The sequence below is a fragment of the Balearica regulorum genome, chromosome 3 (genome assembly GCF_011004875.1).
Source record: "Balearica regulorum gibbericeps isolate bBalReg1 chromosome 3, bBalReg1.pri, whole genome shotgun sequence".
NCBI classification, from domain to species: domain Eukaryota; kingdom Metazoa; phylum Chordata; class Aves; order Gruiformes; family Gruidae; genus Balearica; species Balearica regulorum.
The window spans coordinates 13,815,227-13,838,339 of record NC_046186.1 but is presented as its reverse complement, the minus strand read 5'-3'; the positions used below and the strand labels follow the sequence as shown (position 1 = coordinate 13,838,339).

Here is a 23,113-nt window from a genome sequence, read left to right as displayed (position 1 = left end):
TCTCTTAAAAAACAGAGAAAATGGTCATTATCAGTAATTGAATTAAGCACTGAAATTTTATCAGTTAGCATATCTCTAGAGCCAGACAGAAAACAAAAACCAAGAAAGAAATAATGAAGAGACATATTTTTAAAGTTCTTAGAAAGTGAAACTTCTGTCTACTAGCTTCTATTGGTCTATAATGCAGTAAGTGTCAAAATATGTTTCTATTATAACTTATTATCCACATCCATCTACGTAACCGTTATAATTCAAAAAGGCTATAAAAAGAAACAGATTGCATGCCTTTTCACAACAATTTTATTTAGATGAACCTAACCTGTTTTTACTATATTTTGGTTTAAGCGACCCATTTTTTTGTCAGGGTGATCATTACCATTAAAGTTTCAGAATAATCACCTCTATGACTTCACTGGCACTTTGTGTTAAAACACAGGTAAACGCAGTCATCTTCAACCCAGAAAAGGCGAGCCACCTTCCAAAGAAATGTCTGCTGAGAATGTCCAGACCAATCTGTACAGTAGCTCCAGCAGCAGCCAGCAAGTTCAGAATAAAACCAGGCAAGACAGCTGGAAACCAGCCAGGTGGCAGCTCTAATTTACACATAAGCAGCAGCTCTTACATTTAATAAACCCACATAGCTTCATGGCACTGTGCCGACATACATTAGCTGAAAGCCCACATAGCCTGGTTTTTTTTTTTCAGCGCTCACTCTTTTTTTTTTCATGTCTGCTGGCTTCCAAAGAGCATATGCCGTGTCCACCAGCTCGACAGAAGTACGCCTTTTCTATAAGCAGCGCTGCCGTACTTGTTGCAGAGCAATGCATGCCATTCCCAATGGGATCACCTGGATTCTCCACACTGTAATGACAGCTTTCATAGTGGTCCTGCAATGCTCCACTGCTCCTTGAGGGAACATCAATTTAGGAGCTAATGGTTCTAATCCCAAACTCACCCACAGATTAGGCAACTAAACCTTTTTCCAGACTGGCCTCAGAATTCTTACAATTTTATGTTCAAAACAAAGATGAAGTGCTGTAGTGGAAATAGATACTACTGCTGAAGGTCATCACAGACGAAATAAGCTATAAAAATTGGCACAAATAATACAGTAAGATCACATGCAAAGCTGTGATTTGGATTTTTCCTGGAGTAAGAAAACAAGACTTTAATGTGATTTCTATTACCTTCCAGAACACGACCCAGATGTCGCTCAAATGCATCTTACACCTTCGTCTGCTGTTTTCTCCTATTGCTGCTCTCAAAAAAACCCACAGCAAATGGAGAAAAAAGCAAACAAAATATTTTATTAACAACTAAGACATCAAATAATAAGTTTTTAAATTATTTTCTTGGTATTAGCAAAAATCTGTCTGAAAGACTTGGAAGCCTAACAGTGTAACAGTACAGCAGACTGTAGTCCATGTTTTGTAAAGGTTCCTTTTGTGGCCACCCCACGTTTATTTAGCTAGATAAGGAGAAATTGAGGTTAGAAGAATAATGACAATTTGTTCTATCTGTGACAGGAAATACTAATGAAACAATTTGCCAAAAGACAATTACAGGGGTGATGCTAAGTGTCTTCTTGTGGTGAGAGAAGAGATAAGAAAACAAGAGATACATTTTATGGATTTTTTCTAAGCATTTTTCACATTCCTCTACCTGCCACCAACAGTGACTTTAGTAGCTGACCAGCATTCCTTTAAGAAGCAAACAGATGGCTGGCATTTAAAAATCTCCACCCTCCTGTGTTTGGATCGGGACCAGATTCAGTGCTGACACAGTGAGTTACACATTGAGTGGAAAGAATATAATGGTCAACAGGACAATGGAAACAGAAAGAACGTTTTCTAATAATACCATTTCTTTTCTGAAAGGCTGTTCTTCCTTAAGTAGTCACAATATTTGACATCAGAAGTTGTTATGTGATGACAGTCAGCTTAGATTTAATTATCATTTAAGTGGTGTCGCTCTGGGAAATATGCCTTGCATTGGTCTGCTTTCTTGGAAGACCAAAAAATTGTATGAGACTGCCTTGCCTCACTCGCAAATAGTAGGATTGTACCGTGTGACTAACCCAATCACTGTATTTACTCACAGGGTAAAACACTACCATTCATTTATCATACCTGTGCAGATGAGTTCTAGTAATAGTACGTAGTAAAGATACGTGTATGTTTAGTCAGTGACATTTTATGGTGCGGGGACATGCTCTTCTAACTTGGATGGCTAAATTTACACATTTAAATGCTGTTTCAGGAGATGGCCAGTGTCCCCCACCTCCTCTTTTTTAACCTAGCTGAGCTGAAGTCCACACTCACAGGGGAGTACTGTTGCACAGCTCTCCTGCATCAAATGCTCCGTCACTCCTCAGTTTGTCCTTTTGGGAATGCTGCAACAAATCAGGAGAAATACATTTATTCTACAGTAAGCAACTACTTCTGTAATCTCTTTGGAGAGTAATGACGCGCCGATATCAAAGACCTTGGGTCCATTCCTTTCTCTAGCAGTTAGTTATCAGGCGTACTGAGCAGCCATGGAGACCAGATCAGACACTTTCCCTCATTCCCTCTGCAGAGGTACGAGACTGAAGGGCCCCTAACATAGTGTGTGTTCTCTGTACTAGCTGCTTATTACTCTACTGAGAGCAAAATGGACATTTCTTTTGTCTGTTTCTTTTTTTTTTTTTGCTCCTGTTTTTGTTCCTTGTGTCTCAACCTGCCCAGACTCCCAGTTCCTCCATTCTGTGCTGAACTGAGCTCTATATGATCTGTGTTGAGATACCAGCCTTCTTCAGATATTCAATCTAAAGCTAAGTTCTAAGGCTGTAGCACATTTCAAATGAAACAAGGGGTTTATATGAATGCAGACCAACTCAGCCTACCTACAGCCTTGGTTCTAGCAGAAGACATTTATACCACCACTATGAGCCAGCTTGCGTGTCCAGAGGATGTTATATTTGCTGATCTTGCAAGTACGTGTAAAGTTAAAAAAAAAAAAAAGATAGATTTGTGCTCGTAAGGTGAATAACATCATCTTTAATGTTTCTTTAAGTTAAGACTGAAGGTGGAATGGATGAAGAATACACTATTTTGGTAGCTGGACTCACTGAGGGATGTTTAAAGGCATCTGATTTGTGACCTTTATGAACCAAAGCCATACATACTTACAGCTGAGTGTGAAGATAAATAGCTTATTTGCAATTATTGACTTTAATATTGTTCATTTTTAAAATATATGCAGCCGTCCATCTAGCTATGTGACAGTCATAGTCAGGAAATCACTGGCTCTTCTGGCTGTGACGTAACACTTACTTCTTACATATCTAAGTTCAGATGAATAAGTAAACAAAATGTCATAAAATTCTGCATGCTTTATTGAAGAGGATGCACTAATATGACACGTATGATGACCTAACACTCATACTGCTATGTTTTTTGTTTGCAAGTGAAATAATTTTTTAAATGTTGTATTGGTTCGCATTGATCTGAAATAGAAAAGATTGATGTTAAAAGAGTCAAATGATTTTAGCATCATGCAACATGAAGTTTTACAATATACTCTTTGGCTCACTCGTCCTTATTCAGACAAAATGGCAACTATAATCAAAATAGGTTAAATAAAGGATTATGAAATCAGACCCCAAATGTTTGTTCATTTTATGAGAAAAAGTGATTAAAAGTCCTAGAACACTATAAAGTATGGATCAGATATGCAAGTGGTACTAATGAATTTGAAGAAAGCCTTTTAGTCTCCCAAGTAAATATAGAATTAGGCAGTTTTTATTTACCCAGGAGATAAGAACAGGTTGAAGAAACTGTTAAGGCTCTTTGGTAGCTTAGACAAACTTTTCCGTCTACTGCCAGTCTACTCTGGAAATAGCTCTTTACATAGTGCAGGTAAAGGCACTACATAACAGCAACTGCAGCTACAGTGGTATGTGGATCAAAAAGTAACCTGAAAGGCTTTTTTTATCTACAAAAATCTCACCTAAACTTGATGTGCCCTGATTTAGCAATCTATTATGCATGTGGTCTTACAGTTCTTCTTGTTGTTCACAACCTACTGTTTTCCAAGACAGGTAGATAATATGGACTGACATGGCTACAAAGACTGAGACAGTTCTCTTGCAACTCAGGTTCAATTTCACAATAAAATCTGCAAACTCAGTTTGAGCTGCACTGAGTTGCATAGGAGCCCTTAACTAAGCAGAGCGCTACTCTGGGACACTACACCTCTCTAACAAATCAATGCTTTCCCAGGGTGTGCAGAACATCCCAAATGCCATCTTGCAATTAAGATGTTCTTCGAGTCGTAAGTCCATTGATCACTTGCAATTTGAGATTTCCTGTCTTTTGTTTATAGTTCAAGTTGGCTAGGATAGAGTTTGTCTTTTCATTCTGTCACACAGAACCTATTTTGGTGAGGCTGTGGGCTACATTTGGGGCTTCCAGAATATTTGACAACAGAAATAGTCAATATTAACATAAGTTAACTCAGCCTTTAGTACCTGTGATGTATCTACCTGTTATTTCAAACTATAAACCAAACATTATTAAAAATAACCAGATGATGGATTCTACTGGACACAGCCTGTCAGGTAGCAGCAAGAGCAGGACTGGTGCAGAGGGGAGATGAGCCAGGAGCGGGTGGTGATCACAGCACAGGCAGGGCACTGACCACCCGGGCCAGGGCACAGTCCCCAGCAGGACCAGGTTGGCTGCAGTGAGAGGTCTCGTCAGCACTCCGAGACATGGTGAGGAAACGAGTTGGGAACAGCGGGAGGCAGGGCTGGAGATGGGACTGGAGACAGGGCAAACAACAGTGCAGGTCCAGGGTCCATCCAGTAACGTGGTCAGTAAGTCAGGAACAGGACTGGACTGGGCACAGACTGTTCTGAACATTCACTCTTCCTAAGAAAAAAACAGCCATTTATGCCCTTGTGGGCTGGTCTTGCTCCCCAGCTGATGTCTCTCAACCTACAAACTGCCCTTAGGACATCTCTGACTCTGTTAGCATGAGTACTCATAGCTGTACCTATTCATGTACATTATTAATCAGTCCCGTGAATGGCCAAAAGACATGAACACTGCTTTTTTTAAGACTTTTTGTACCAACAAATTGTTCGGCACTTACTCTGACAGATCCACCTTTCAGATCAGTTCAAAATAAATCAGTATATTCAGATGTCAGATTGTGATGAGCACCTTTACCACCAGCACAGATGTAAAACAATCCCTTTCTTTTACCTGTCATGAACTTTCAGCCTTAGATTCACTGCTCTTTGCAGATTAACTTCCCCTGAGATTCTGAAACATCAGCTATTTGCAGAAGTATTGTAATATCCTGGGCCAACTTAACTTCCTTTAATGTCAGGATCTGAGATTGCTGACATCTTGATGGAGAAACGATACAACAATTCTTGGCCCCAGGCGTGATGTCTTCAAATTGTATGACCATCTCCCGGTCTCTGGCCAGCTTTCAGTAGCATATTCAGGCAATTCATTACATAACTGCATTCCAAATCCAATTTGTTCTTTAATAAAGTGTTCTACTGTTACTCATCAATATCGTATCTGGTGACTTTCCAGGGACAATAAAAACCTAGAGCAAGGTCCTTGGTAGATATTAGGAAATATCTAACAGCTCTCAAATGTTCCTAGAAGTGAAACGGGAGAGCACAGAATCTTTAGAAACTGAGAGACGTACATCAAGGTACAAAACAGAGAAGAATTAAAATGCTTAAGCATGTTGTCTATTAGTAGATGTTTCCCATGTTTAAAACAAAGATGGGAATTAAAAATAACAATAATAAGAGAGGGAAAGGATGGTAAAATAAGGAGAATTTTTTTTCTCATTACTTCTAAATGTTTCTAAAGATAATTTATGTTTCTAGCTCACAAATTATACTTGGAAAGCTGCACTTATTTGATTCAGTTGACTGTAACTGCAAATGCAGCTGTTGAAAACTGAATTGTTTATTCTTTCGCTGTGCTTTCCTGGCTGTGACCAGATGCAACCAGCTGTTAACCAGTTGCTTCTCTCTGCTCATCTCCTGGCAACGCGATGATCAGCAAGCCCTGCAAAATGGTTATAACTAACTAGAAATAGGAAACAGTTTAGACATTTACCTCCAATCCAATGATATAGTGATGCAGTATTTATTTATTTAAGATTATTAATCTGGTCAAAGATTGATTTTAGTATGACTAAATTTGTATTTAAATTTATAGTATGCTTAAAAATGAGCTTAAACACGTGCTCAGCGAAGCATCTGTAAAGCCAAACACAGGCAAAAGATGCAGAAAGCATGTTTTGGCATATAATCTTGCAGTAAATGCTTTAGCATATGACCAAAAACATTCAAGGCACTGATTACATTCCCATAGGTAATGCAGTATTTGTTCCTCTATTCTCTACCGTATGGCACACAATTGAGTTTCCCCAGCCCATACTTAATATGCGCAGCATTTAAACACTGGATTATTACGGGTTCCTCCTAAGCTTTTCAATACCACGATAGCACCTCAGAACTTTACAAAAGGTAATGAATTCCTCTCACACCTGTTCTGTGAGTAAGAGTTATTCCCTCTGTTTATGGCAGAATGCCAAAACAATCAAAATATCATTAATTCTGGATGTCTGCTTTGTTCCATATGCACCCTCTTTTTTATAATATTTTACACAGTACAAGTACAGACTCCAGTTGCAGCTGGAGTTTTTATTTTTTAGTTTAGTATTTTTTTTAAGTCTAGGCCCAAAAAATATTGTGGCACCTTGAAAATGAAAACCATGTAATTCCTTCCTAACTTTGAAAATCTGATTAAAAGTGACTTCCCAGGCAGAAGGAGGACTGGCATAAAATTAATTTTTTTGCACGGCATTTTATTACTTACTTGATCTTGAGATCTTTCTTTCTCTTCCAGCAATATTCTGCCTCTTTCAACTTCTGCAATCATTCTGAGCAACATTTTGCACTTTACAACACTGATTCTGGTTCTGGAGGAGGACATCCTTTGCACTGTGTAAGCCTGGGACTCTAGAGTAAAAATAGGATGTGTTGCCATGAAGAGAGACCATGACATAAACAGACAACAGCTGAACTAGGAATGTACAGTTATTTTTAAATGTGAAGTTTCCTTGTAAATTTAATGTTCCTTTAAGATTTTTGGGCATAACAGATCAAATCCTCAATTATCATTCAACACTGACATTGACATAGTTTATTGCTTGGAGGAACTGCAGTTAGTACAAATAAAAGATGTGAATGCAAGCAGAACAATGGATTCTGGACCAACTGAGGAACTCCAAAGATAATTCCATATGACCCCTCTTCAGCTTACACTTCATGGTGAGGTAATTTGCTTGTGAAAATTAAACTTAGATATCAACAACCTAAAACATCTTCTGCATTTATTCATGGTTTTACTGATTCATGAAAGAATTACGAACAGAAGACCTTTTCTACAGAAATTACAAATATGGCTTTCAAAGAAAGAAACTCTTTTTATCTTTCAAGTCCAAACTAGTTTGAGTAGCAATGAAGAAGGTTGACTCTTTGCAATCCTTTATGATTTCAAACCAACCAAAAAGCATATCAAATCTCTCCTTCCTGAACAAGCTCATTCAGAAGCTAGCCAAAACCCATGAATGTTCATCTAAGTGAAGCTAAGAAAGTAGATCTGGCATTTGCTGGATTCATAACAAGATTCAGAACTGAACACACCTTAGTGGTGCTGGAAATGGTCTACTATAAATGCACAGGAAGCGTTTTGGATCTCCTTCCAGTTTAACTTTGCCAGCCATAAAATCTTCTTGCCTTATTGAGAAAAAATGGCATGATACCACCACCATATGTAAGAGGCTCCTGGTCTTCTCTGGAATGACATACCCAACCATAGTGGTAGGGAAATCTCTCTTATTGCTAGAATCACATCTTTTTCTGCTTGTTCCAGCATTTTACATGCAACATCAATTGAACAAATTCAATGTCAGCAACAAGTGGTTTTAACTTTAACTTTTAACAATGGTTTTAACTTTTCCTCTATAACATTCAACGACCTCATTATCATCAACATAGCCCAGCATTTAAAATCTGATGCTAGATAAAGAACAGCAGGCTGAAACCAAACCTCAGGAAGACAAGATGTATAATGATAAAAAGCGTTTCAATGGAAAACATTTCCAAAGTTTATAGCTAAGTTAGAGGGGGCATGCATAATATACATGCCCAATTAACCAATTAAATCTGCAGCATGAGTAATGCTTTCTATCACCTCAGATTGGGCAGGATAATCTTTTTTCAGATGATTATAATCTGAATTCAGATGAATTATATTCATCTCAGTCATTTCACTACCCCTCACAAAATCCAGGCACCTTAGGATTGGTGTTCTGGTTCTTTTTTGTCTTTTTTTTTCCTGATCACAAGAAGCATGAGCATGGGCATCTAAGTTTACTCTGCTCTGAACCATTACAAATTTACTTGTGCATCATTTTCCATTTCTCGATGTTTGGAAGCTCTGACCTAGTACTAAAGATATTGAAAAAGACATCAGCACTCAGTGCACTCCAGTGAGAGAAGAACTTGTATGTTTTCAGAAGACAGCTCACATATATATTAACATTTTAAAGACTAATTTCAGAAATCTAAAGCTGACTCATGATACTTAAATGTTTAGAAGCAGCAATTATGATGTGGCAATTCTTGTGCCACGTTTGTATCATCATTAGCTGTCTTCATTTATATTCCACTTTCATAACTCATTAGCAATGAGCAAGGGGTCTGCATGGCTCTCCAGACTGGTTCCTACAGAATACTCTTCCACTTCCTAGAGAATACAGTGTAAATTCATGGTCTCTTTTTTTAACCCAAGGCAATCTATATCCAAGGCATTCAATTTCCTAGATGTATTAAATATTTTGGATTAAGAATTTGACTAGCAAATATGGTCTTATACAGTGAATTCTCATAACAAGGACAACACTTATTTCCGTAAGAAATTCTGCTCTGTTAGAATTTTCATGGAAGATGGATTGAACATGGTCAACCCCCTCTAGGAAGTAATTTCTTAGTATTGTTATACAGTACTTTTTGAGCTGTCTTCTAAAATAATATAAATATAAACAAAAAAATATATATATATATAAAATCCTTAAACCTTACCAAACCAAGACATTTCACTGTATGTGAATTTTCTCAGCGTAGAAGTTCAGTTTTTGAAACCAGTCAAAAGCCATTTCAGAGACTGTAAAAATTGCATCCCAGAACAGCGTTTACCACAGTATTATGAACTCTCACAGGTCTATGGAATCTCATGATACTTTGTAATCTGCTTAAAATTCATGCTTCTGACAACTTGTGACTATTTGAAAAATCTCTCCATCAGTTTCTCAATCTCGTATTTATGACAGAAAACTCAGAAAGCGCACCTCAAAGAACAAAATCAATGGGCAAATAAAAAATAACCTGAAGTATGTTTTAATGGTTTTAGGATATCTCAGGACTGCGTTGGGACTTGATATATATTTAAATGTCTGGCATTGCCAACAGTGATATTCCTCTACACGGCAGTTAAGCTAACTGCTTTCATCTCCATTCTGCTTTCATAATCCAATGCCAAAGCACAATGCTATTCTTCTACATCTGGCATTTGTAAACCTCATTGTTGGGACATACACTGCTGAAACAATTCTTCGTTTTCTAAAGCACGTGCTTTTTCTAAAGATTCAGAAGCCATATTATTAATTTCCTAATTTCTTTTTAGTATGCTCATAAAGACAGACTTCTCTATGTCTGCAAATACTGATACAAGAAAAGGCCCTGAAACATGATAATGATAGCTAATAAAATATAAAAGCAAAGCTCTGCTTTCCTGTTGCTTTGCATACACAGTAATAAAACTACTTCCCCGGTAGGATATAAAGTTAACATCTCTTTCTAAATTGCTCCAGCACTTGTGCTCACAAATGGTATGGTATTAAGCCTAAAGGAACATAAACATTATTTTATGGCACAGTATACCCTTAGTATAGAAATACTGTGCACTATTCAAGAAAGAGGCACTCTAAAACACTTTCAAAGACTATGGTTCCCATTTGATTGATGAGTTAGGAGATCACAGCGAGTGTTGTCACATACAAAAAGTCAGGGCTGATAAGCCTACAGGACACACATTTAATCCTTGGGAGGAAGAAAGAAAAACTAACAGCAATACTGAAATGCAAGAGGCAAGAAGCAGCTGGCTTTAAATTAATACCTATTTAAATGGCGTAGATGGAAATAGGCCAACTTTTAAAGTAATTTAGAGGAATCCTATTTTTACCATATAACTAATTACTGAACTTCATGAATTAGTTCTATACTTTTTAAAACTCCATTAGTCATATCTACTTAAGAAAAAAGTAATCATACATTATTTCTTCAACACAGTGAATCATACTACAGTTGCATTTCAGGGTGGGATACCATCATTATGAAGCTTATAAGCTATATAAAGGTCTACAAGGTACTTGTGAAAAAGAGCAAGCACTCTGACAGAGGAGGAATTTCAATTTGAATGTACCAAGAGTGCAACTCTACAAGAGTGCTGCTGTTAATTACTAGAGAATCACCACATAGCAAGGGAACAGTATTCCCTCCTGAAGTGCCTTTCTTACCCTTCCTCCACAGGGAAGGAGGAGGCAGGCTATGAATTGCACAGGGTGCATAAGAATGGCTGCACTAAAGCAGTTCTAAATTGTTTTCCAACTTTAGCTTCAAACCATGCAAGGGGTAGCTAATGTTGCATAACTCTCAAATCCTGCATGGTCATCTAGGAAATGAAACAACCACAGTTACTATTCCGATGAATCTCACTGATATACTTTCACATTTACACTCCTTTGCTTGAGAACAATCAGAATCTAAATCATGCTCCTTGACTGTGATTGCTTACCTAAAATATACTGTTCTGCCAAAAACCATGCTGGCTGGCCAATGGTTTGCACGCACATTCTTCCAGTACTGGAAGTAATGGTTCTTCACCAGAAAAGTTGTTGGATAACTGTTTAGCCAAACTCCAAATAATTACCAGTTCTTTGAATTGCAGTAATTCTTAGAAATTCCATCTGATTTCAGCATCACATTGTGGTACGCACTTTACAAACACACTAAAGTTTAGGACAGTGCTGCCAAGTCTATTACCTGAACACAGTGAAGGTGAGACACAGGAGGAATGAGTAATTTGATCAAGGCTGCACAAGAAAGCTCTGGGAAAACTTACAGAAGCTAGATATCCTAATATAAGGGTTTAAGCATTACAGCATAAACTATAATAAACACTCATGCAAATGCAAAAAAAAATAAAATCCCAAAACTTTCAGACACAATAATTAAAGGAAAAAATATTCCTTTTAGAATACAAGATTAAGTGTTTTCTTTTCCAGTGACAGAACCCAGAATCCTTTTAACTAATTTGTTGAGGAAATATGCCACAGTGGAATTTAGTATGACTGATTAAACTATGTTAATACATTTTCCAGCTTTGGGTCCCCAGTCCCATTGCCCTATCTATGACCTTTCTAACTCAGGAATTATGTTACTTGTTCAACTAACAAGCATCCATCCATGCCACAGGATATCATGGTTGAACAGACATTACTTGAAGTGCAAGCCCAAAACAAAGAGTACATGCCATTATGAAGCGCTGAGTATACTATCTCTGATGATATTACTGCCACTATATAACATCATGATCTAAAGTGATTTTTAGAAGACTGATCCCCCTCATTTCAACTAACTATGACCTGTAAATCAACTCCATACACATCACGATCCCAGTATCTTTTCTAACAAGGTGTTCCCATGCAAAGGTGCCGTGTAGGGGAAAACAGCAGCTGGAAAAATCATTTACCTTTATACGTTACTTGTATGGAAGACTCAGTATGTTACTTCTCCCCTTTATTTCTTCTCATATATATCTCACTACCACAAAACCACACATACATAACAAATGTACACACATTCTGCTTGGTGAGGGTTTTCATGACTTTCCTTGGAATTATTACTAATGGTCTGACCAATTCATCCCCAAGATCGGCTTGTTGGAGGATGGTGAGCTGAACATCTGATTCTGAAACTACCAGCAATCCTCCACGCCTTTCCTCTTCAGGCTGACACTCAATCGTAAGCTCCAATTTAGCATCTACAGGACAGAAACAGTAGCAACAGACTGGAACATTAGTCTATGCAGCTGTATCATGAATCCTTTTACCACATTCAAGCCTCAGGTACCAACCTGGCAAAACATGTAAGCACATAAGATAGCTAAACCCATGAGCAAGAGCAGGACAAAACAATCTTAATGCAGACCTGCTCGTGGCTTTACAGTTTTTCTTAAAAAAATAATATAATATAATTCCAGCTGAAGCCTGCCCATTCTTGCTGAACTCTATATGGCTTTTCTAATAATTTACACCAAGAAAGATGTATTTCTCTTCTTGGTGCGCTGCTATCTCATCCTTTTGCCATCCCTTGGTCACTTGGTCCTGCCTTTCTTTCATAAAATCTTTTAAAACTGCATCACCTCAGCAAGAAGGCTGCAAGCTGCCTTTCATATCTAACGAAACTAAGACAACGGAGTTGTCTTACCACCATCTCTTGATCCCCCGTGGGAGTAGTTGTGTTAATCGCCAAAACTTGGAGGAAATTATTCCCATTCTCACTTGTTTTAAGGCCCCTTTAAGGCCAAAGCAGTGTGAGCTGACTCAGTATAAATAAGGCTCATTAAGTTTAATGCTGATGATGTCTGGCCAATGTTGGTGCAAGGAAAAGTTTTGCTTGCCATTTCACTACTATTTCTACTGCAGCACCTTCTGTTTCCTTCCTGAGACTAAGGCAATTTTTAGCTATTTATGGACAAATAATACAATCTTAACCTGGATTGGGAAGCAAAGGGTGTGAAAGAGGTGCTGCCCCATCCTTTCTCATTCTTATTGCTAAGGGCAGATTATTCTGAAGGAGGAAAAAAACTCTACCTTTTTTTGCCATCACATTTTTTTTGCATTACATCAGACAAACTTCTGGAAAAAAGGTAGAATTCCTACTGTAAATTGTCTGTGGTAACAAGAGGGTTTTTTCATTCAAAATGTAAATGCTGGTAGTATCAACATCTGGAGGACTGTAGCCTTAGGCACCATTACAAGAAGCAAGAGATTTGGACAGGATACATTCAATCTTGCTTTAATGGTATGATGTTCTGCCAAGATAAACTTCTAAGCTTTGACATATTTTATTTTGAAAAATGTTATCATCAGGTGTAAAGGAAATTCCTCTTCACTGAGGAGAGTTTTGTAGCAGTGTATCTGATGACATAATTACTATGTGACTACATATTTCATGAACATCTTTCCTGACCTGAATAAACAAGAAGCACCAAACATTCTTTCTAGTGACAACCCCATACACCAGTAGATTTAAATAACAACAAAAGGAAAGAACTCAGATTCTCACTGAGGGCTCTATAAGGGAATTATTTTCCATCAGCGTGCTGAACTTTCAAGCCATTGCTCTTAATTAAAGCAAGTCAGCCACTCCAAAGCTTCTTACACCAAGCCTCTCTGCCTTCAGCCTTACTCAAAATCTCAAGTCCTCACACTATTCCAAAGCCTTCACTTTTGCCATGCCTCACTTCCCACTTTGATTAAAAAACAGTCGCCTCCTCCTGCTGTGACTGCTCTGATGTTATGTGTGCCATCTTTCTCTTCAAAATTGTCATTATGGGCTGCTGAAAACTGTTGCTGACATTGCTTAGGCTTCTCTGTCCATCTTTGTCCACTTGATTCAGTTGCAGCTTTGACGGGACTTCAGAAAATTTAGAACGAGAATGCACTCACCACGTACCCTGCCTGGGGCTCTAATGGCAGAAAAAAAAAAGTCATGTCTGGGAAAAGTGAATATACAATATAGCCTTACGTGTTTACCTTATGAGCCTTCAACCACTGAAGAAGTGGGAAAAAAGGAGGATGTGAAATTCAAGTAGAATGATAGGAAGCATACAGCTCACCCAATCCCAAAATTTCCAAAGGCAACACATAATCACGAGGGTGACCTAGGTAAGGCTAAATTCAGTTCTGCAATGCCTAACTACTGGGCATCCTCAAATTAGGATGTATGTTGCTGCTTCCAAAGAGACCTAAAACCACTTTTCTTAGGGTTTTGGAGCTCTCTGTCCCAGACGGCTTATAGTACAGGACCATACCTCAAGTGAATAATACCGTGATGATAGTGGAAAACATTCTCAGCTGGTTTCAATCAGTAGAAGTTGACTGAAATCAACCAGTTAAAAGTCAACTATGATGATGTGAATTGAATTCTTAGAATCATGTTCAAGTAGCAATGTTTTGTAGTAAATCCATCAGAAACACTATTAAATCCCCCTTTTTTCTTGGACCGAAGAAAAATTGGACATTTCGCTGATAATCACACTGCACCCCCATAATCCTGTGTACTCAGCAGCAGCTGTTCCTGGGATGTCATTCCAAAACCTGCCTTCCAACAACTCAGACACATAGCTTCCACTTTCTTGGGTCATCTTTGCCTCCATAATCCACATGCATCACAGATGTAAAAAGTCATATCTTTTATATCTAATTCAGTTTGTACTTTTTCACTGTAGCATTAATGTAACACAACACGAGTATTTCCCAGGAGAAGTATTTATCATTATAACACAGGGCTCAATTCATTCACTAAAGGAGAAGTTTGCAGAGCTCCTGGAAGTGGCCAGCTTCAGATAACGAGACCATTGGATTAAATATAGGTTTAGACTTCTTTTTTTAATCTTTCCCTTTATCTCCATCCAAATCCCCACTCCCTTTTGGCTGCTGTCACTACAGCAGTTCAGATTCTGGCACAGAACCAGTAAAGGAGGTATTTCAAGAGATGGTAAATCAACTTATTCAACGCTCTCCCTGGCTTCCTTTCTCAGAGGTCAAATATGTTTTCAAACCAGTAAAAGAAGGGAAAGTTCTTTCAAGTTTCGCTTCTCACAAGGCAGGACAAGCAGAGGGTTTTTTTCCAATATTCACTGCTAACGACACGCAAGTCTCAGAAGAGTCTCTTTTCTTCTCTGAGCCATGGGATATGCACAAAGGCTTACTCATTATCTTTTCATATTTTCCCCAAAATGCCAGATACAGGGCTATCAGCATAATGGGACAAGGAATGTACACATACGTCACGTTTCATTATCCACCTTTATTTTTAACTCAGATTCCCAAGCCAGCTCCAAGAAAAAATGCCAGCATTTATGTGTATATGGGAACTCTCTCAAAGATAATTTCATGAGAACAAGCTTGCACAAATATCACAGTCTTAACATGTAGTTACTCTCTGTATATAATAATATCTCAGTTCCAAAGAGGTCAAAAGATATATTTTTGTAAGTATATTGAAAAACCTTGTATTCACATTACAACTAACAAGTAAATGACTGTAATGGCACAATTCACAGACCAGGTAGAAATGCCATTGCATTTCAGAAGGAGGTGCAGAAACAGAGCACACATTTTGACAGCCTTGTTAAACAGTGACACATCTTTCTATGTAATTACCCTGACTTCAGTTCAAATCCAAAAGTAATGCAATCAGAATAATACAACAAAATCTGTATACAACCATCCTGACAGCTGGCCAAGCCAGACTCATCTATTTGTCAAAAGACTAATCACCACTTCAGCATTTCACTGCTGCATGCCAAATTTACCTTTCATTTTTTACGGCACTTGCTGACCGACACTCAGCACTTATTTTCAAACATGATGATATTCTATGAGAAGCGGTTTATACTGCTATTTATATGCTTCATTAACTAGTTTTGAAGGTTAACATAAAATATAGGTGGGAAGGAAAGGGGGGAAAAAATAGCATCACTACTATAAATATTGGATTGCTTGTCCAAATTAATCTTAAAAAAAGGACTTTATGAAAGTGGTCCTTTAGCCAAACAAAAGCAACCACAACCAATATAGAGCAGCTGGAGTTACCTCTATGGCAGGACGTAAGATTAAATTATATAATGAGCATTATTCATAAGGTATTATTCATATCACCTTATGCAGACCTCTAAAGAAAGTCAAATGGATTGTGGCAAGTGTTCTCCACTGACTAGAAAGGCAGCCTGTAATGAATACCTCGGACACACATGTCTGCACTGCAGCCATCCCCTAAGGTGCAATGAATTCCTCTGTTTCATTCCAGCATTTAGCCTTACTTTCTATATAGCAGAGCAATTCTACCTTCCTTGCAGAGGATTGTTCCCCCATCACATTAGTAGAAACATACTACAAAACAAATATCAGGTATGTTTTCACTAGCTTAATTAGGAACATTTAATTTTGCTGAAGTTCTCAAAAGACTTCACAGAGGTGGTAACCATCATTACCCCCATTTTACAAGTCAGGAAAACTGAAAGTTAACATGAAAGTTAACATGACCTTGCCCATGATCTGCTACAGGCCAAAAGGTTAAACTAAAACTAGAATCAAAACCCTAGCACACACTCTTCAATACTACATTTCATCCTACCTTAGAATTATCATCAAGTAACATCAGTCCAACTCTGCTGCATACTATTCAACAAATTCACAGGTCTGAAAGGTGAGTATGAAGATTAAAAAGAAAAATAAAATATACAGTGAACAAGATGAAATTTCCTTTTTTTTAACAGCTTAAGACCAGCACTATCCCTGTCTATCACACGGTGCATCCCCACAGCACACTGGAGCATGATGCAGTTGCCTGGCTGGCATTGGCTGAGCTAGTGCCAGAAGGAAACCCATTACAGCAGTTTCAGAATGACGCTGAGCCCAAGTTACTAGCCTCGTGAAGAGACAAAACTCTCTATCCTGAGCAGTGGGCCAGGCAAATACAGTTTATATATCTTTAAGTACTTGAGCTATCAAAAGTACTGTGTGCTTCATAGATTTATCAGCCCAGGCTAGGTGAGCTGGGGATGGTCTTTGTGCTCTACTGCCCCATGCAGACATGTTCTAAATTCTCTGTAAAAGCAGCTAACTAAAATAACACTGCAGATTGTCCTATAAAAAAGAAAATCAATATAGATAAGGATTCAATGTCTTTTTTTTTAATATACATTTCTGAAACAGATAAACAGTTTTAAACATTTACTATTGGATAAATTGGAGTATAAAACCACACCTCTACACACACATACATATAGGACATCAACATATATACAGATAGATGCTTGTATATAAATAGAATATTCTTCTCCCACTGATCTGTTTACCTATATCCACTTTGTTGTTGTACTCTTGCAAGTACATTAAACGACCAAAGCATGATCTTTTCTTAATTGCTTACAAAAGAATCATTTCAGTAATATTTTTTCCAGAGTAGGCAGAAAACTAGTCCTCAACACCATGATGGACTAGAAGGAAGATGCCTTCCAACCTTGTATCCGTACTGCTCTCCTGCCAAGAACAAGTCTTTACCAGCAGTCTGAAACCCTGGCACACGAACATGATTTTCTGCACTGATTAATGCTGATCTAGCTGCCTGCACCCAGAATACAAGTCAAAGGAGCAGGGATGCCAGCACAATACTAGTATGTTTGAGGCAATGATCTTGCCAAAATGCTACATATTTAGCACTCTGGAACTGATGCAATGAAAATTGTTGTTAGAAGACTTGGGTAATGTCAGGATAGAAACAAAACATAATAAATTTTCATTGTTATTTTCTTCCTTTAATATAGATTTCAGCTCTTTTGAAGTAATGTACATTTCTGTAATTCCTTTGCTAATGTGGCCCATCTATTGTAAACTTCAATATTATACAGAATTATATTTGCGGATATCAAGAACATTTCAGTTCTGTTAAACATAAAATGTTCTTAGCGATGAAATGATGTCACTGGAAAACAAATATATACATTATCAGTACAGAAAACCTCTAGCTAAACCTCAATACTGTAATGGCTCATAAATATTAGATTACTGATGAAAAAACATTTAACATGTAAAGTCTGATCACATGAACATAGCTGTTCACAACCAAAGCAGGATTATCGTTTTGGATATTTCAGTTAACAATAAGACAAGGTTGTCCCTCCTATATGATGATCAAAAGACAAATTAATAAATAGTCAAAAATCAAGGATATACTTGTATAATACACATATATAAAACAACACTATATATATGTTTTTGCTTTTCCACAGCTCAAAGTGAAATAGCAACATTTTTAAACTCTTTTAATTAAGGGATGCAAGGACATTGTGTATTTAACTGCTGCTTCTGCCTTGACATTTCAAGGTACCCAAATCAAAAGTCATTAAAGACCACCAAAAAATTCCTTTTGATAAAACCAAAACAAGTAAGCAGTTTTAAAGGAAAATTGTTTTGTAATGATGCTTTGTAACATCATTCAGCCAAAACTGCATGCAACTTTTTCTTCTCTCATTCATACCCTCTTCTGGGTGGCCACAAGACTAACATACTGTCCTCTCTCCTGTCTTGTACTGTCTTTTTTCCAACTGCACTTTGGCTTGCCACATATCGGATGCTTCTTGTTCAGGTTTTCTCTCCTTTTTCCCTGTCACTTTAGGTACTGAGGAGTGAGGCAGCAGAACTGCCTTTATAATGCCATAAGAGACAGGATTAGAGGGAAGTTGACAGCTCTAGATCTTATAGTATGTGCTCAGATACTTCAGCAATATGTGGCAACACAAAATCTTTAAGACACGTGGACAGCCAAGGCCAAAGTTACAATGCTGATAAGCCCTAAAACATTCAAAGCAGAACACTGCAAGCAACAGGAATCCAATGTTAAATATGATCAGTGCAATAAATGGTTTATTATTCATTGAAGAGAAAAAAAATCAAAGTCATAAGCCACATTTGTTGCGGCACTTGCTTCTAAAAGTCTCTACTTCTGAAATTCTGTAATCTGTCAAACAAGTTTACTATAAATATGTACAATGATCAGAACGAAACGCCTCTTTCAGCCTCCTATTGATCATGGCTCACTTCAAAGCAATTTTCTGACTTACAGACTGTGGTTCATACAAACCCCTCTTTCCAGGCATTTGCCTGGAAAAACATACGAATATGTTAAACATATGAATAGATTGTAGGAGTTGCCAAAACAGATGCAAACCTGGGTCTGTTGAGTCTGGTATCTCATCTCTAGCAATCAGTGGTTTTACCAGAAGGCGAACACCTTTCAAGGCTCGGGTGTCCATGTTTTGGCAAGGGAGCTGAGAGTTTCACAGAAGCCCATGAGGACATGGCCAGCTCGCTCTGGGACACTATGGAAGGCATACAGAAGGAGGAGGAAATGGTAAGACATCCAAAGATTGTGGCATAGCCCTTCATATATTTCTGTTTACAGTCAGAGATACATCAATAATTTCTGTGACACATAAATAAACAAAACTTTGACACACTGATTTACTAAAGCAGGAATGGCAATAATAATAAAACCATCAAAACTTCATAAAGGCCTTTAATGTGTCTGAAGATATTTTCATTACTGCAATAAGTGTTAAGCGTTTCCTTTGCTGTTAACAGTTTTTATGGCAAAGCTTTGAAGAATGTCCCACAGGTTATCAGTAAAGGCTCTATCTGTTGCATATAAAATAAGAACAAACTAAACAATCCAGAAAACCACTTTCAAGTTGTGGCTCAGGACTAAAGTTGGAATCACGACAGGACAGATCTGTTGCTGGTCTCATCTGGCAGAGTCCCAATGGAAGGAAGCCATATCAATTGACACCAGCTGAGAATATAGTTTGATGCATCTCCTCATTCACTCACTTAAGTCTACATTTTTCTTTTTTTTCCCTTTTATGTTCTAGTCACCAACACCATTCTGGCCAGTCACTAATAGTCCTTAAAGGCTAATCTTCCTGTTAGCTTGCATTTAAAAATGAATCTCAGATGCAGGAAATGAAAGCCTTCCTCTCAAACATAAAGCAGATTGCAACTGAAAACTAAAGAATTCACGCTTCAAACCACTCTCCGAGGATGTCTTTCTCTATTGGTAACATTTGGAGATGTTTGAAAGGGAGCTAATGAAGACAGGTTTATGTGACTGGTTATAATTTTACCTTCCCGATTGCACATTTCACATTTGTCTCAGTGAATTATCTGGTAAAATATTTCACGATAATTATTTCTTTAAAATGCTTTGCAACCAGTGAAATATTTTGAGACGAAGTTTCAAAAACAGTCAGTAAAGAGAGCTTGCATAAAAGCACACAAATGGCTAATTGCTCAAAAAAAACGTTAAAACATTTAAGCACATGTAAACATAAAATGTTGTAATGCTTCAAACCACTAAATGATTGAACATAAGATGACAAAGCAGAGGGGGACAACTAGAAGAGGAACTGGGTAAGAATGAAGGACAAGCTATATAAGTAGCCCATTTTACAAGCCGTGCGAACAGCCCCAAAGCTCTTCCAGTGTTCACTGCCCGATCTTTCTTGCCATGGCGTTAAGAAGATTTTAACTAAACTAAGCTTTTCAGAGAATTAAACTAATTGAGATCAACTAGTCTTCCAAATGAAGTGCATTGCGGCATTAGCATGGGCGACTGTGAGGAGAAAAACTTACCCGATGAAGCTGTCAGACCTCTCCAGTCCTCTTCCCACCTACTACCTGCAGTGGGTCGAGAGAAGCAGGCAGCTGCCCTTCAGTGTCATTCTCTTCTCTCCACGCTGACAAGCTGAAAAATATAAGGGTGACTCTCCTGGGCTTCACTAAATTAATTTTCCAGAGAGTTTTCCCCTAGCTGTAACACGCAGTGGAGTGGGTATGGACTGAATAGGCTCAAACCCTTGACTTTCAAAGAAAAACTGAAGACGTGTGATGAGATTATAAAGATGTCCACCCATGCAAGAGGTCTACCATATTTGCTGCACCTGAAGGACACAGTATAAATTTGCATTGTTGATATCTTCAGAATTATTAGTAGGTGACAGTTACTGTTTATTTGCAGCATAGTAATACAGATTAGTGTCTCAGTGTGCTGAACATGAATTACGTTCACCATAACTTTAAAAAAAGTGAAAAAAAGAAGCAACTGTACTGATCTACTTTTATTAACTTTCTGCAAAAATTAACAAACTATTCTAACAAAAAACAAGTTTATCATTGCTCTGATTATGTACTGTCGAGCCATTTTTAACTGGCCTACTCACCTGTTACAGAAAAAATATTTTGACACAGCTCTTGTCCTGAAATGCATGTGCATATCGAATGTGTTCATTGTGTCACAGGTATTTATAAAAACAGGAATATAACACAAGAACAACCCAACTCTACTGTTATGTCACTGATGCTGTATGTCACTAAGCAGCAGACACTTCTGCAACGATTAAATTTAGGAAAGTTATACCTTCCTACTCATAAAGGAATACTTGCAAGAATGATAAATGCTTGTAAGTGATTTTACAATTAGGCTATATTTTCATCCACCATGTATACATTTAAGAGGAAGTAATTACTGTAATAATGCGTGGGGGTTACAGTATTGTAAAAGTGAATTTATCCACACATTTTGTATTAATAATGTTTCTTGTGGCAGCCTGACTAAGAGGAGCAGTGAGGTACTTTTCTCTATAATCACTTTTTGTGCACAAAGAAAATATTTGAATGCTCAAATTTAATAAATTCATAATTTTTAAATTCAGGTACTTGACTTCCTCTTGGCCTAGTTTCCCATTGAAAAAAAGCACATTCAACGGAGTTATCTGTCTGTCATTCCCTGACATGAATTTTGAACTCACTAGGCAGTTTCAACCAAACTTTACTGAGAGGGAAAAGTCTAAAAAAATATTAAAACTCTTACAGATTTCTTTGAAATTGGAAATTGGAGAGAGGAAAGAGTTCCTATTCATATTTCAACCAAGAAAAGCTCATTCTTAATTAGACATCAAGAATTCTCATAAAAGAGATATCAGAAACGAGGCTCTCAAAACTCCTCATTTCTATTACATCTCACTTAGTGGTCTTATCTGTAACTTTTTAAAATTCTTTTTGTTTTGTTTTGCTTTGCTTTAGAATACAACTGTAAGATACCAAATGCCTAGATGTTTATCTAGCCATATATAGGGTTTGAAAAATCTGTTGCAAGTAGGATGTTTTCCTGAGCAACTGCTATCAGCTTCTGCCAAATCTAAAAAATACATTTCTAGTCCTTCTGGTTTTAATGAAAATCTTCCCGTGCTCTCTGAGCAGCTAGAAAGGAAGCTGAGGGAGAAGACCAGCACACAAATGCCGGTCTGACCAACCGTCTTTGAAGAAACCAAATGTATACAAAAAGCACAGAAGGAAGCAAGCTTTTTCTTTTCACTATTGAAAGGGGATGTCTGATATATCTAGGAACACTTAAAGGTGGAACATTCAGCCACAGGACCCAGTTAAATCCAGTATCTCCTCTGTTCTTAGCAGCCAGAGTGATATTTGTAGAATCATAGAATCATAGAATGGTTTGGGTTGGAAGGGACCTCAAAGATCATCTAGTTCCAACCCCCCTGCCATGGGCAGGGACACCCTCCACTAGACCACGTTGCCCAAAGCCTCATCCAACCTGGTCTTGAAGACTTCCAGGGATGGGGCATCCACAGCTTCTCTGGGCAACCTGTTCCAGTGCCTCACCACCCTCACAGTAAGGAATTTCTTCCTAATATCTAATCTAAATCGACCCTCCTTCAGCTTAAACCCATTACGCCTTGTCCTGTCACTACACTCCCTGATAAACAGTCCCTGTTCAGATTTCCTGTAGGCCCCTTCAGGTACTGGAAGGCTGCTATAAGGTCTCCCCGGAGCCGCCTTTTCTCCAGGCAGAACAACCCCAACTCTCTCAGCCTGTCATCACAGGAGAGGTACTCCAGCCCTCTGATCATCTATTCTGATAATATTCTATCATCAGAATATTTCGTATGAATAATATGACTTCAAAATTAGTTTTAATTAAATAGAATTAGTTCTCTGATTGCTAGGTACTTTTTAAAATGTTTGTGAATGCACAGGTGAGATTGGCTAGTGACGTCTGTGGTGACTGTAAGTGAAATAACTCAAGTCTTTCAATGTCTGTGTTTGT

The 23,113-nt window shown here is 37.9% G+C and overlaps 1 long non-coding RNA gene across 1 annotated transcript; it reads right to left on the bottom strand.

The window, feature by feature from the left end:
• Positions 1-7,008: 7,008 nt before the first annotated feature.
• On the bottom strand, positions 7,009-19,214 carry LOC142601352 (uncharacterized). Its single transcript, XR_012834952.1, has 3 exons — positions 19,163-19,214; positions 16,568-16,632; positions 7,009-7,039 (listed from the first exon to the last, which is right to left on the bottom strand). It is a non-coding gene; the product is annotated as an uncharacterized LOC142601352 (long non-coding RNA).
• Between the last annotated feature and the right edge of the window lie 3,899 nt (positions 19,215-23,113).